We start from the raw sequence: 14,288 nt of genomic DNA on the forward strand, positions 1-14,288 counted from the left end.
GTTGAAAGGAATCTTAGTTTCCAGAGAGCATACACAAGTTTTCATATATTTAACCACTTAGTTGCAGCTACTATATCCACAGATAACTGTACCTACAAGCCTTGTACTTCTTTACACCTGTGAGTTATACTTGCATGTACCATTTAAGAATGAAAATTAAACCACTGTACTAAGGTGATAATCAGATACTCACTGTTTCATACTCATGACCACATTTTGATTTGTTTGATGCCATACGTAACTACCCAGTCTGTTCAAGTTACGCCTTCAGTTGTAAATCAATAGTTTGTGTGGCAAGGGGGACTGTTGAGAGTAAAAAAACAAGGACTGGGGTTTAAGTGTCCAGCAGTTGTTTCTGTATCCAGAAAAAAAAAACTGCTTCAACACATGTTGGTGTACTTTGATATGATAGGGTACCCATGATTAGAATTTCCTGATTTATTGTGTTGCTTACTTAACTAGGTTATTGAGTAGTGTTGAAAACTGTGCATTAATTCCCTTGGTGAGTTTGCACAAATGGCCACAGTACCCCTGCCATTTTGCTAGACCAGCTTAACAGATGAATCTTTAATTGGGTCTTGTGTATGTATTGTTCAAATATTTACTTGTCCCAGTTCTTGGTGTAAAAGCATTTAGTAGTAGAAGACTACGACTAATATAACTAATTTTGATAGTGGTGTTAGTAGATGTTGTTTTTTATTATTGCAACTTATATTGAAGAAGTGCTTTTCATAATCTGCATAAACTTTGCGACTCAAAAGTTTCCTGTTAGTTCATCTGAACAGTGTTTGTTTGTTTTTTTATTTTAGTGCCCATGATGATTGGTTGAATTAGCTGTCAGTTTCCATGGCAGATTTTGAGCTTTATTTATTTATAGTAGTGATGTATTTTGTGTACCTTTTCACATTCAAGTTTTAACATATGGTAAATAGTACATGGCTAAGAGTGTGTAAAAACTGGATAGGTTGTTATTGCAGGGCTAAGTGCAGCGTTTCTACGTTTGAACCTTACCTTTTGTCTGCTTAAATTGTTCAGTACTACACATTTCCTTTTTTATGTTAATAAACAGTTGATAACTAAACTAGGGTTGCATTTTGTGAGTGACAGTATAATATTGTTGTACTGCCAGTGACCCTCTATAGGTCTTGTTTTACTCCATCTGGAGACTATGCAGGCAATACTGCCCAAAAGGTTAACCATGTGAAATCTGAAACACACAGTCACTGTAGCCCAAAGGTCTTCTCCAGAAATAAATGAAGTCAAAGTGAGAATACAAACTGGAAGTCGACCACCACAATGAATGGATAAAAAGTATTTATTGTGAACAGATAAGCGCTTTCACGTGTACCAAGACACGCTTCTTCAGATCCTTACAACAAACATCTTCTAAAACCAAGTATATATACACATTTCTAAATTGATCAATTAGCTTAATTAATCTAAACCTAACCATGTGAATAAAATCATCTAATTAAACAAACCAAGCACTGGCAAGTACTATTGCTCATGTTGCAGAGTAGATGGAATAAATAAATAAATAAATGCAGAACCAACAAAGCTCAAACAGTTAAATGATGAACAAAACTCCTTAGTTGAAACAAAGGTAATTAATCATAAAACTATGTGTCTTAAGAACTCTTATTCAACCAGTCCTAATGACTGAAATAAATATATGTTTTAAAACTCTATGTCCTATATATCCTAAGAGTATATGATGAATGTGCAAAGCAGCTGAGGTAGAATACAATGAAAATAAAAATAAAAATAAAAATAAAAATAAAAACTGAAATATCTAATGTTGTCAGGCAATGGCATAAAATTACTGCCCTTCCTTTTAAAACTCTATTACATGAATTATCAGTAAAAGTGAAAACCTAGCTTATATATAAATCTAAAATAAAATATATAAAAATATATACAGTGTAAAACAACAATATGAAATTTTTCTATGTATATATGTCTGATAAATAAATATAAACAGTGTAAGGAAAGTATATGAAAATATAAATGTATGCATATTAGTGAAGCCATGTGTATGGCTCACTTGGTGATACGCAGTATCAAATAAACACATAAACACATCGAACTGGAAAGGAACAAATATGGTCAAACATCTGGAATAAATTAATTGCATGTGTTAAATGGAACTCATAAACAGACACAAGTTACAAGAGATAAACAATATATGAAAGTCATGAAACGAAAAAACTTGGTATGAAACCTAGTATCTATAAAAATCTATAAAAATCTATAAAAATCTATACAAATACATGGTCATGTACTATCCAAATGTGTATGTAAAACTGTCAACCTAACAAAAGCGTAGCAGGCTGAAACCTCCTGATAGGGTATACAAATTACACTATACTTTCTTGTACTGACATTGTGAGTATGTCAAGGAGAAACTGCTGATCCAAGTCTGTATGTAGAATAAAAATGTAATAATAAACAAGTGCAATCAAAAAAATATATCTGTATACACTGTCACTAAAATCAGACATGGTTCAAAGAAATCAGACATGGTTGAGAGAATTACTTTGCACTGCGTCCTTTCAACGGAGCTCTTACACTAACATATTGATTAAGTCCTGGCTCATAATGTGCTTTGAGTTTGAAAATCCAAGAGAGTTCCACCAGCTCTAAATCATTGAAAATGTCTCCTTCTCTAGAATTAGGTGGGACTGTCTGTAGGATTCTAAATACAAATGAATGTGTTGGATTATTAGCAATGTGTTTAGCCAAAGCACTTTTGGTATCACACTTCCTAATATCTAAAGCATGTTCCAGTATCCTCTCCCTCAAGGTCCTAGTAGTCATTCCTACATAGAATACTGTACAGCTCTGACATGTGGCTAAATATATAAGGTTCTTACTTACACATGTACCTTTGTGATGTGGTTCAAACCTGTAGTTCAACACTGGATGTTCAAACTCCTGGACTGTAGTAATCAATGTACATGCACTGCACTTGTTACAAGGAAAAGTACCTGACTTCACATCCTTGTTAATACTTATATTCTTATTAACATTATTAGACTCTATACATAGGAGTCTACTGAGATTCTTACTGTTACGAAATGTGTATGAAGGTGTGGAGCCCACTATCATTGCTAACTGTTGATCAGTCAAGAGAATATGCCAATTGCTTAGAATAATATCTTTAATGTGATGGATGTCACTGGTATATCTGAGATTGATTCTGACTCTGGAATTGTCAAAGGACTTCTTGCCACGAAAACCAAACGTTCTTATGTGATTGCCAACTAAAGCAGTCTCTTCATTGAATAGAACCTGATTCTTGACCTTCCTAATCTTTTCTTTGTCATAGCCTCTGTCCAAAAAACATTGCTCTAAAAAACTGCTCTGTTTATTGAGTTCAACACTGTTGTGACATAGCCTCTTTATCCTGGTGAATTGGCTCTTCATTATGCTATCAAATACGTATCTGGGATGCATACTACTAAACTGGAGTAGGGTGTTCCTCAACATTCCTTTCTGAAAATAGTTGTCTCAATCTTATGATTCATGTTCTTATATAATCTCACATCTAGAAAATCTATACTCTGTAGGTCATGACATATCGTGAAACTCAGAAAGTCAGTAGTAGATTCTAACTGTTCTATAAAGACTAGAAGCTCAGATGTGCTCCCATGCCAAAATAAAAGAACATCATCAACAAAGCGTTTATAGAGGCTAATTTTCTTGAAACTATCATGTGTGAACAAATGTTTCTGCTCCCAATACAGCATGACTATATTAGCGTAAGTGTTGGCAGGGGGTGCCCATGGCTACCCCCCACTGTTGCAAATATAGTTGGTCTCTAAACTTAAAAACATTGTTGGTTAAAACAAGTTCCATGATAGCACATAATAATCCCTCTTCACTAGAGTTAAACTTCTGACTCTTATTTATAATGTCCCTCAGAGCTTCTAAGCCAAAACTATTGGGTATTGCAGTGAACAGGTTCTTTACATCCAGGGTCACAAAGAGTAAACCCTCCATGTTTGTATGGTGATATTCACTTAAGCAATCTAGCAACTCATAAGTATCTTTTAAAATTGATGTAGTCTCACTGACTAGCGGTCTCAGTTTCTTCTCTATGAAGGCGGATAATGTCTCAGTAACAACCTTGTCCCACAACTATGGGTCTCATAGGTGGTGGGTGTATGCTTTGTGTATTTTCGCAAACCTTTAATATATGGTATCCGAGGTTTCTCTATAAAGAAATACTGGTATAGATCATAATCTATTTGTCTGCACATTAAATACTCATAGAGCTCTTGGTGTACTACATAAACAATTCTGGTAAGTTCTAAATGACTGATGGGTTTGTATGTAGTGATCTCCTTCAGTAAGGTGAGCATTGCATCTTGATATACTTGATTGTCTAGTAAAACAATAGCTCCCCCCTTATCTGCTGATTTTATTACCAAATCACTATTCCGTTTTAAAGAATAAATCCTATCCCATTCAGTAGTATGTGTATTGGAAAACAATGCACTATGTTTAAAATCATAGTAGTACTTGTATAAATCATCTTCACAGACCTTTAAAAACATTCAGCTACAGGATTTAAAGCTGGCGTGAAAGTACTCTTTTCTTAAAACAAGACACAATGGTGTTATCGGAGGCTTCATCTGAAGCTCTCTTACTGTTAAAAGTAGTTTCAGTGAAACATTACGTGCGTAAAATAGTCTCAAGTCTTTCAAGACTTCTGAAATGTTGCTGATCTGAGCAGGAATGTAATTCATACCTCTATTTAATAGCTCAATGTCCATGGGTGTTAAACAGTACCTTGATAAATTGACCACTAAGTTGCTCCGTTCCTTCCTCGACCTCTCCGGCTCTCTTGTTCTCCGACAGCTTCCTCTTGAATCTGTCTCTGCTGTCTGACCTCCCCTCGCTCCTTGTGCGTTCTGTACAGGTAGGGGTAAAAAGCTTCGATGTGGGTCTGTGCTATCTTCGGTTTAGCTCAGTGTTGTTTGAAATGGATCGTGGTAAAGCTAATTGGTTTGGCGGTGGTGTGCTTTCAGAATCCACTGTGGGAGTGCCTGGCGCTCTTTCTGATGGCGTCATCATCCCCAAAGCTGCAGGCAGATCATTTAAAGCAGTACTGTCATTCAAGCTTGTCATAGGAGCAAATGCTTCATTATGAGAGATATCTGCAGTATTGTTAGCTACAAACTCGGTCTCCCTGTTGTTCCTGACTCTTGGCCATACAAAGACTTGACTATTTGTGAAATCGAAATAGTCTCTTTGGAGTTTCCATTTTAATTTGTTGTAACCTCTCACCATACGCACAGGTTTGGTTTAACAGGGATTCTATCGTTGTGTATACATCGCCTTTAAATTTATCATGTAAAGTATTGTATAGAACTTCAGCCTTAGTACTCAGTTCTTTCTCTAGAGGAGAGAAATAATCCAGCAATAATTTTATATAATTGTAGCTAAGTTCTAGGTTCAACTGCTGCCACCTCTTCAATAGATCTGGATGGCTGTCGCCATAGGTGGGCATGCAGAGAACTCTCATCCCTCTCGGCACTATTTTAAAGTGCAAACATGCTTCTAAGTGTCTTGGCTGCCAAGTAAACCTTTGTAGCTTATACAACATATTCTCTAACTCCTTCATACTCACATTGAACTCACGTAGGTTGTCAGTATTAGTAACATTGACATTGGAATCTGTGACAAAAAGTTCCATGGCAAGGAAAGGATTATCTCGTGTATCCAACACTGTTTCCCATTTCCTCCTATGATCCGTTTTCTCCGTGCAAAATCAAGTTCTATCGAAGAATTATCCATCGTGGCTTTAGTGGCTCAAAGCAAAGAAAAATAAATCTGAAACACACAGTCACTGTAGCCCAAAGGTCTTCTCCAGAAATAAATGAGTAGGGTTGAAAACTGTGCATTGACTCCCTTGGTGAGTTTGCACAAATGGCCACAGTATCCCTGCCATTTTGCTAGACCAGCTTAACAGATGAAATCTTTAATTGGGTCTTGTGTATGTATTGTTCAAATATTTACTTGTTCCAGTTCTTGGTGTAAAAGCATTTAGTAGTAGAAGACTACGACTAATATAACTAATTTTGATAGTGGTGTTAGTAGATGTTGTTTTTTATTATTGCAACTTATATTGAAGAAGTGCTTTTCATAATCTGCTCTTACGTTTAACTTTGCGACTCAAAAGTTTCCTGTTAGTTCATCTGAACAGTGTTTGTTTGTTTTTTTTATTTTTAGTGCCCATGATGATTGGTTGAATTAGCTGTCAGTTTCCATGGCAGATTTTGAGCTTTATTTATTTATAGTAGTGATGTATTTTGTGTACCTTTTCACATTCAAGTTTTAACATATGGTAAATAGTACATGGCTAAGAGTGTGTAAAAACTGGATAGGTTGTTATTGCAGGGCTAAGTGCAGCGTTTCTACGTTTGAACCTTACCTTTTGTCTGCTTAAATTGTTCAGTACTACACATTTCCTTTTTTATGTTAATAAACAGTTGATAACTAAACTAGGGTTGCATTTTGTGAGTGACAGTATAATATTGTTGTACTGCCAGTGACCCTCTGTAGGTCTTGTTTTACTCCATCTGGAGACTATGCAGGCAATACTGCCCAAAAGGTTAACCATGTGAAATGTTGGGACCTACATGGGCAAGTCTCAAAATAATAGAAACTGAATGGCCAAAAAAAAAAAAAAACTTGCATATACGTATTAGGTCTGAGATGAGCATTCTTGGAGTATTCCCTTTTTCTCCAAGGTATGGCAGTCTTGGAGTTCATAGGTAGGTACTAGGCCGATTGTACTAGGCTAGGTACTAGGCCGATTGTACTAGGCTATCTGCCCAAGGGCCTAAGTAAGCCTAGCCAACAAAGTTCCCTGGCTTATGCCAACCCAAAAAAGTTAATTTCCTGTGCCCCTTTCGAGCAGAGCCACAGAAGTGATCCCCCGAGGTGTATTTCCTATTTCCCATCCACTCCTCAAGATTTTTCTTGAAGAGTGTTAATGAGGAACCTTGCTTGACATAGATGGTTTGTTCCAGAGTATGGGAAGTTTCTTTTCTTTTCCTGTTTGTTGTGGTGACAATGTTTAGGTCCCTAGAGCGTGTACCTCTGAGGGATTGGGATTTCTTTAGGTGTAGCATGTCCAACAGCTCTGGGTTTGACATAGCGTTATATGTTAGGCAGAGATCACCTCTGAGTAGACGATATGCTACAGAGTAAAACTGGAGTTCTTTGAGACTATCCGTGTAGGGCATCTATTTGAGGCCAGTAATCCTCTTTGTGAGATACTTCTGTGGCCTTTCCAGCTTCTGCAGATGTCTTGTGAGGTACATTCCGAAAGGGGTGTTGTACTCTGTAATGGGTCTAATGAGTGTCGAGTAGAGGGGAACAATTGACCTCTCTTTTTTCCTGGATGAGCACCCTTTTGTTATGAGGTGTGCCATGTAGAAGGATTTCCTTACTACTGTGGCAGTGTGTTCATCAAAGGAGAGACTACTGCCCACCTGGGTCCCAAGGTCTCTTATCACACATTCGGTGTTAAGAAGACTGTTGCCTATGTGGTAGTTCATGGGTACAGAGTTTTTACCAAAGGGGATAACCGTGCACTTTTTGAAACTGAGCTTGAGGCCATGGCTCTGACACCAGGCATCTGTCTCGATGAGGCCCTTCTGTAGGATGTCCACATCATTTGGGGACTTTACTATAGCTCCAAGTTTGCAGTCATCTGTGAACTTCATTAGCCAGAGGCCTTCTGTGTTAGCCTGTACTTCAGAGAAGTAGATACCAAACAGGAGAGGTCCCAGGACTGATCCCTGTGTTACTCCACTTGTCACTGGTTTGAATTCAGATTTGGAGTCTGCACCTTTTACAGTGTGGGTTCTGTCAGTGAGCCAGTTGATAACCCATCTTGTGACATAGGGATTTATACCTAGTTTAGTGAGTTTAGCTATAATTCCAGAATGGGGGATGGTGTTGAAAGCCTTGGTGACGTCAAGATAGGCTGTGTGAACCACCTTACCCTCGTCTACGGCTTTGGTGACTGCCTCAAAGAAGTCGACCAGGTTCAGGAGGCATGATCTGCCTTTCACAAACCCGAACGGAGTGGGTCCAGAGTTTGGAGGTTACCAATGTCTTTGTTTATGAATTCCATGATGATACGTTCCATGGCCTTGCAGACCAGGCTCGTCAGGCTAATAGGGTGTTAGTTCCCAGGATCAGTGGTGGCTCCTCCTTTGTGGAATGGGATAACTGTTGCTGTGCACCATTCAGTGGGCACAAAGCCTGACATGAGGCTATGATTGAACATGGTGCTTAGGTGGGGAGCCAGTTTGTTCTGAAGTTCGTGTAAAACGCAGCCTGGGATGTTGTCCGGTCCCATGGATGCTGTGTTTTTGGCTTTAGAGAATGCTGCTTTTACCTGTGAAGTTGTGATTACAGGGACTCTGCATTCTTCCTGTATAGATATGGGCCCTTTAGGGAGTGAGAGGGGGGTGATGTATCTGCCAGGATGTTGGCAATATCTGTAATTTTTGTGACATTGTGCTGTAACTCAGAGCAGATCTGGGTGTTGCCATTGAGATTCTTGACATAACTATAGAATGCTTTGTTGTTGTCCTTAGAATCAGTGGCAAGCTTTGTGGTTGTCCTTAGAATCAGTGGCAATCTTGTTTTCATAGCTAGCTTTGGGAGGATCTTATAAGGGATCTCAGTTGGAATACAAGTCCGGAGGGGGGGTGCATGCCCCCTGCAAAAAAAAAAAAAAATAGTAGTTTGAGATTCACTCTTGTCCTGCAGTTTGTTTCTTTCAGTTTGGCGTTATGAGTGCCAACATTTCAGTAAGCAGCCTTCAAAATACTTGACAGTCCTTCACCATCCAGCCTTTTGTAGGTGTGATATGAAGGCAGGTTGCATCCTGTGCTAATTTTGTAAGAGCCAGTTGAAGTATATTGATGATGTATGACTGATTTGATGTGCATGTAGGTGACATCTCTGTGGCCCTTTTCTTCTGCTGCTTGTAGCTGTTCCCTGAAAGCAGTTGTTGCCATTTGGTAATTGTATTCAGTAGCTCAACAGGTAGTAACACTAGCCTTTGGTGCTAAAAGGCAAAAGGCTATTGGTTTTATTCCACTCCACATGACTTAATTGCTGACACTTCAGTACAGCATAGAAGGGGGTAATGCACTCCTGGGTATGTTGCGCTTTGGGTGAGACCTTGAACTGAGGTCCCATCTGCTTGAGGTGGTGATGGCTAAGGTGGATGCAAAACATCTCATGGTGGCTATCGAAAAAGAGTAAGGGGAACTTCCCAATTCCCTGGCCAAATTTCCCCAGTAGTGTAGGTATCACTTGGGTCTCCCCTGAAAAGTGGCCACTAATCTAGTGGACCTAACCTGGTCAAAAAAGGATAAATAAAACTAAATGAGTAACATTGGTGTTTGAAGGGGAAGAGAACATTTGTGCATGGACTCCCTTGCTGAGATTGAAGGTCAGATAGCTGTAGTACTCCTGCCATTTTGCTAAACCAGCTTAACAAACAAAATCTTTCGTAGGGTCCTTATCCTGTTAACACTGTAAATTTGCATTATCTCACGGATCACCATTCTGGAGTAGGATCCAGTCAGCTGCAGAAATTTGTCCCTGCTGCTAAAAAAAAAAATCCATACCAGTAAGCCACCATGAAGATGGATGAGGAGAAATCCTTTGTAATAACTTGACGCGACACCCATGTAATGGGAGAATCAAACTATGTGGTCTCATGTCTACTCCTGTTTGCTCCTCCGCTGTATTTCCTAGGCCTCTCAGTTGTAGTTCCCAGTTGTGTGTGTTTGTGTGATGTTCATCATGTTACCCTGTCACACTTGGGTTATCCCGTCGTCAGACGAAATTCCAAAGTCTTGGTCTGGTGTTTTCTCCAATTGGGGAAACTTTTCTTGCCTCAGACCGATGTCAGAAAAAGTTAATTTTATTTCTTGTGGGAAGCAAATAACTCATAAGGATTTTCATTCTTACTGCATACCTTGCCTAGGCCCAGACCACGACGTCACTGGTTGTCGTTTTTGTGCTAGGTTTAATAAGTGTACTATAAAAAGACGCTTTGATTTCGCACGACACTACTTTGGTAGAAAATTTAACTACACAATGCCATCGGAACAACCGACTACCGGCGTGCACAAAAAAACGCAAGGATAAAGACAGGCAGCCTAAACCCAAGCCAGACTCCGAGGCCTCGGCTGGACCGGTGTCCGGTTCACCGGTCTTCAGTGAGGCTCCGACACAGCCTCTGATAACCGCAGATTTGGAACCAGAGACCACTTCGGAGCCTTTGGCGGAGAGTGCTAGGCCGACGCAGCCATTTTGTTTAGCCCCTACCGACGACACTGTAGAGAAAGATGTCGGTGCTGCAGAAACACCTTCGGTTTCTGAAGGCGTTTTCAGACCGACGCTCACCATAAAAACGTATCCTAAGCTTAAGACTCCTATCAAACTTAAAAAGACTGCACTTCAGTCTCCAGTTCAAGGCCCCATGCCTAAGAAACAGATGCTCAAAATGGCTGAAGATTTGATCTCTTTAATCAGGGGTTTCCAACCCCCACCCAAAAGGCCTACACAAGAGGAAGATTATGCCTCCTCTGATCGTGTCCATTTCTTCAGACTCCTCTGAGGACCAAGATTACTCCTCCTCTCCTTATGAAGATTCTGATGCTGAGGACTCTATTCCCTCAGCTTCTCCTCCTGAAGACTACTCCTTTGGGGAAACTTTACACACTATGAGGGAACATTTTCACTGGGAAGGTCAGGACTACTCTGACTCAAAGAAAAGGCTTAGGGAGTTTCTTTTACTCCCCCAGCACAGACCACTTGCCATCCCCCCAGTTTTAGACATTGTGGATGATGTTTACTTAGAATCCAGTTTGAACGCCGATTCTCTGCCTCCTGCTCCAGCCAAACCTGACAGATACTATAGAGTGCCTGATTCCCACAAATTCCTTTATAAAAGTCTCTGGATCAGCCAGCAACTGGGCTATCTCCCAGGGTCCCAAAGGGGCTATGGCAAAAAAATCCTGTACCCTCTGAAAGGGACTCCAGAGCACTAGACAGGTGGAGGGAAAAGGTTTACACCTCCGCCACTCTAGCTATGAGGGCACTAAATTGCCAATTTCACATGCTGAAATATCAGCAATTTCTAATGTCTCAGTTAAAACAAAAAATGAGCACACTCCCTCAACAGTCTGAATTGAAAGAAATGCAGGATCTGTTGCATACAACTGAATAGGTGGGCAAACATACTTTACAATGTGGGTTTGATTCTTTGGAGGCTTCCTGCAGAGCAGCTGTCACTGGGTCTGTTATACGTAGGCATGCTTGGTTAAAGGAACAAACTCTGCCTGATCATGTTAAAGCTAAGCTTCTAGATGCTCCCGTACAGCAGGATGTTCTTTTTGGAGTTAAAGCAGAACAAGTCTTAAAGAAAATGGAGGATAAGGCAAAATCTATGCAGACAGTCAAAGATTTTCTACAGGTACAGCCCCCTCGCTTCAGCAGAAATTGGCCAATAAAAATTGGTCCTTTCCAGCTACTGACAGACCACAGAGGGGTAAATACAGATGTCCCAAGAGGTAGAGGACAACCACAAGTCCAGTGGGGCACTGCAACTCAGAAGGGAGGAGAAGACCGGTCCCAAAGTACCAGAAGGCAAACTCAATGACTTGCACCTCATCTGGCCAAGCAACACTCTCTTGGCAGCCCCCTTGGGAGGAAAACACACTTTTTTTCAGACAACTGGCACATTGTCACAAAGGACAAATGGGTCCTAGACATAATTTCACGAGGATACAGATTCCATTTTCACACCTTGCCAATGAAAAGAGGAATGCCAAACCTGCCACAAAATCAAATTACAGCTCTCATGGACATGAGAGCCATTCAACTGGTACCTACACGAGAGCAAGGCCAAGGATTTTACTCAAGACTCTTTCTAGTTCACAGAAAGGACAATGCCTGGAAACCAATTCTGGACCTTTCAATTCTAAACACCTTCTTACAAGTACCCAAATTCAAGATGCTAACACTACAGCAGCTTCTTCCCATGTTGGGCAAGAAAGCATGGCTAGTAACGTTGGACCTAAGGAGGCATACCTGCATGTCCCTATCAAAGTTGCAGAAGATACCTCCGTTTCATTGCAGGTTTAACCCATTACCAATTCTCTGCACTGCCCTTTGGCTTATCTACTTGCCCAGGGTCTTCACAAAATGCCTGGCACCAGTAATTGCATACTGCAGACAAAGAGGAATTCAAATATACCCATACCTGGATGACTGCCTCATCCAAGCAGAAAGCAAAGACATTCTCTTACAACATCTGGCTTTTGTAAAACATCTTCTAAGTTGCCTGGGGTACACAGTAAACGAAAAGAAATCAAAACTAGTACCCTCACAAAATATGACATTCCTGGGTGCCAGCTTGAATACAACGGCCCAGAAGGCTTATCTGACGCCAGACAAACAACTACAACTGACTCAATATTTCAAAACAATGGCAACAAAGACCCAAATACCTGCAAGAAAAATTCTGCAGGCCTTGTGCTTCATGGCATCTTGCATACTATTAATACCATTTGCAAAGCTGCATATGAGGAAATTACAGTGGTACCTAAAAAGCGTATGGTCTCAACACAGCCACAGCTTGGACATAATGATATCTCTTATTCCCTGCCTACAACAGGAGTTTCTATGGTGGTCACAGGCATGTCACCTCAACAAGGGTCAGTCTTTCACCTTGCCCCCAGCCAGGCAAACTATGACAACAGATGCAGATGCATCGGACTACGCCTGGGGGGCACACATGGCAGGATAGTGCGTTCAAGGCGTATGGACTGCAGATCAAAGGAATCTGCACATCAATCAAAAATAGATGCTAGCTGTACAGAATGCTCTGACAGCCTTCAAGAATCTATTACATCCAGGACAACTTACAATAAGGACGGACAACACCACAGTAATGTGGTACATAAACACGGGGGTACACACTCCTACCCTCTATGCAGGCAAGCAATGACTTTGAGGAACACAGCTCTGGCTTACCAAGTTCAGTTACAAGCTCAATTCCTGCCAGGAAAAAAAAAACACATTGGCAGACGACCTCAGCAGAAACATCATGGATCCCCACGAGTGGAAACTGGATCCACAAGTATTTGCAATGATAACTCAAAAATGGGGCCTTCCAGACATAGACCTGTTTGCCAGTCCTCAAAACTATCAGCTAACAAAATTTTGTACAAGGACACTTCGCCGTCAAGCTTGGAAAGAGGACGCACACTCATTCAGTTGGAAAAACCTGACAGTATATGCCTTCCCTCCATTGCTTCTCCTCACAAAGGTACTTCTGAAAGTCAGAAAGGAGAGACCATGACTGATACTCATAGCCCTAGACTGGCCACGTCAGCACTGGTACACACTATTGAGGAATATGGCCCAGGGCCCACCTTGGAATTTACCACAAATTGCCCATTTGCTCACACAGCAAAACAATCAGATTCTTCACAGCCAGCTCAAAACCTTAAATCTGGCTGCATGGCAAATCACCTAAGCATCCAGCCAGCTCCTCTTTCCCAAGCAGTTATGGGTGTTATTCTGGAAGCTAGGAGGCCCAGCACCAGGAAGGTATTCTCGGACAAATGGAAAAGGTTTTGCGCCTGGAACCAAGCTAAAGGCCAAAACACACTTCAGCCTCACATGCCTCCAATTCTACAGTATTTTAACTGAGATGTTACACAAAGGACTTTCCCTTTCTTCCATTAAAATCCATGCATCAGCTATTTCAGCCCACTACAACACGGATCCACCCTTATTTTCACATCCACCTCTAAGGCAGTTCCTCAGAGGGGCAAAAAACATTAGGCCCCCAGGAGAGCTCCTACACCAACATGGGACCTCGACTTTGTTCTGGAAAATCTTACGCTATCTCCCTTTGAACCAGCTTTCTCTGCAGATCTACAGTTTCTATCATGGAAGACTGCCCTGCTGCTAGCAATAACTTCAGCTAGAAGAGTCTCAGAGCTGCAGACACTAATGGCAGTGGAACCTTTCCTCATTTTCCATCAAGACAGAGTTTCTCTACGAACTAATCCTTCCTTCATGCCTAAGGTGGTTTCCAGTGTGGCTTTAAATCAAACCATCCACTTACCCACCTTCTTTCCAAATCCACAGAACAAAGGAGAAAGACTCCTGCATTCCTTGGACATTCACAGGCAACTTCGTTACTACTTGGATAAAACTAAGGTTTTCAG

General features: G+C 40.7%; 1 protein-coding gene across 2 annotated transcripts in view; it reads left to right on the forward strand.

Moving 5' to 3' along the window:
• Positions 1 to 14,288, forward strand: part of RGMB (repulsive guidance molecule BMP co-receptor b) — a 68,703-nt gene that overhangs the window by 25,260 nt on the left and 29,155 nt on the right. The gene's annotated exons all lie outside the window — the stretch shown is intronic.

The sequence above is a fragment of the Protopterus annectens genome, chromosome 2.part2 (assembly GCF_019279795.1).
Source record: "Protopterus annectens isolate FY-2018-M chromosome 2.part2, PAN1.0, whole genome shotgun sequence".
NCBI lineage: Eukaryota > Metazoa > Chordata > Ceratodontiformes > Protopteridae > Protopterus > Protopterus annectens.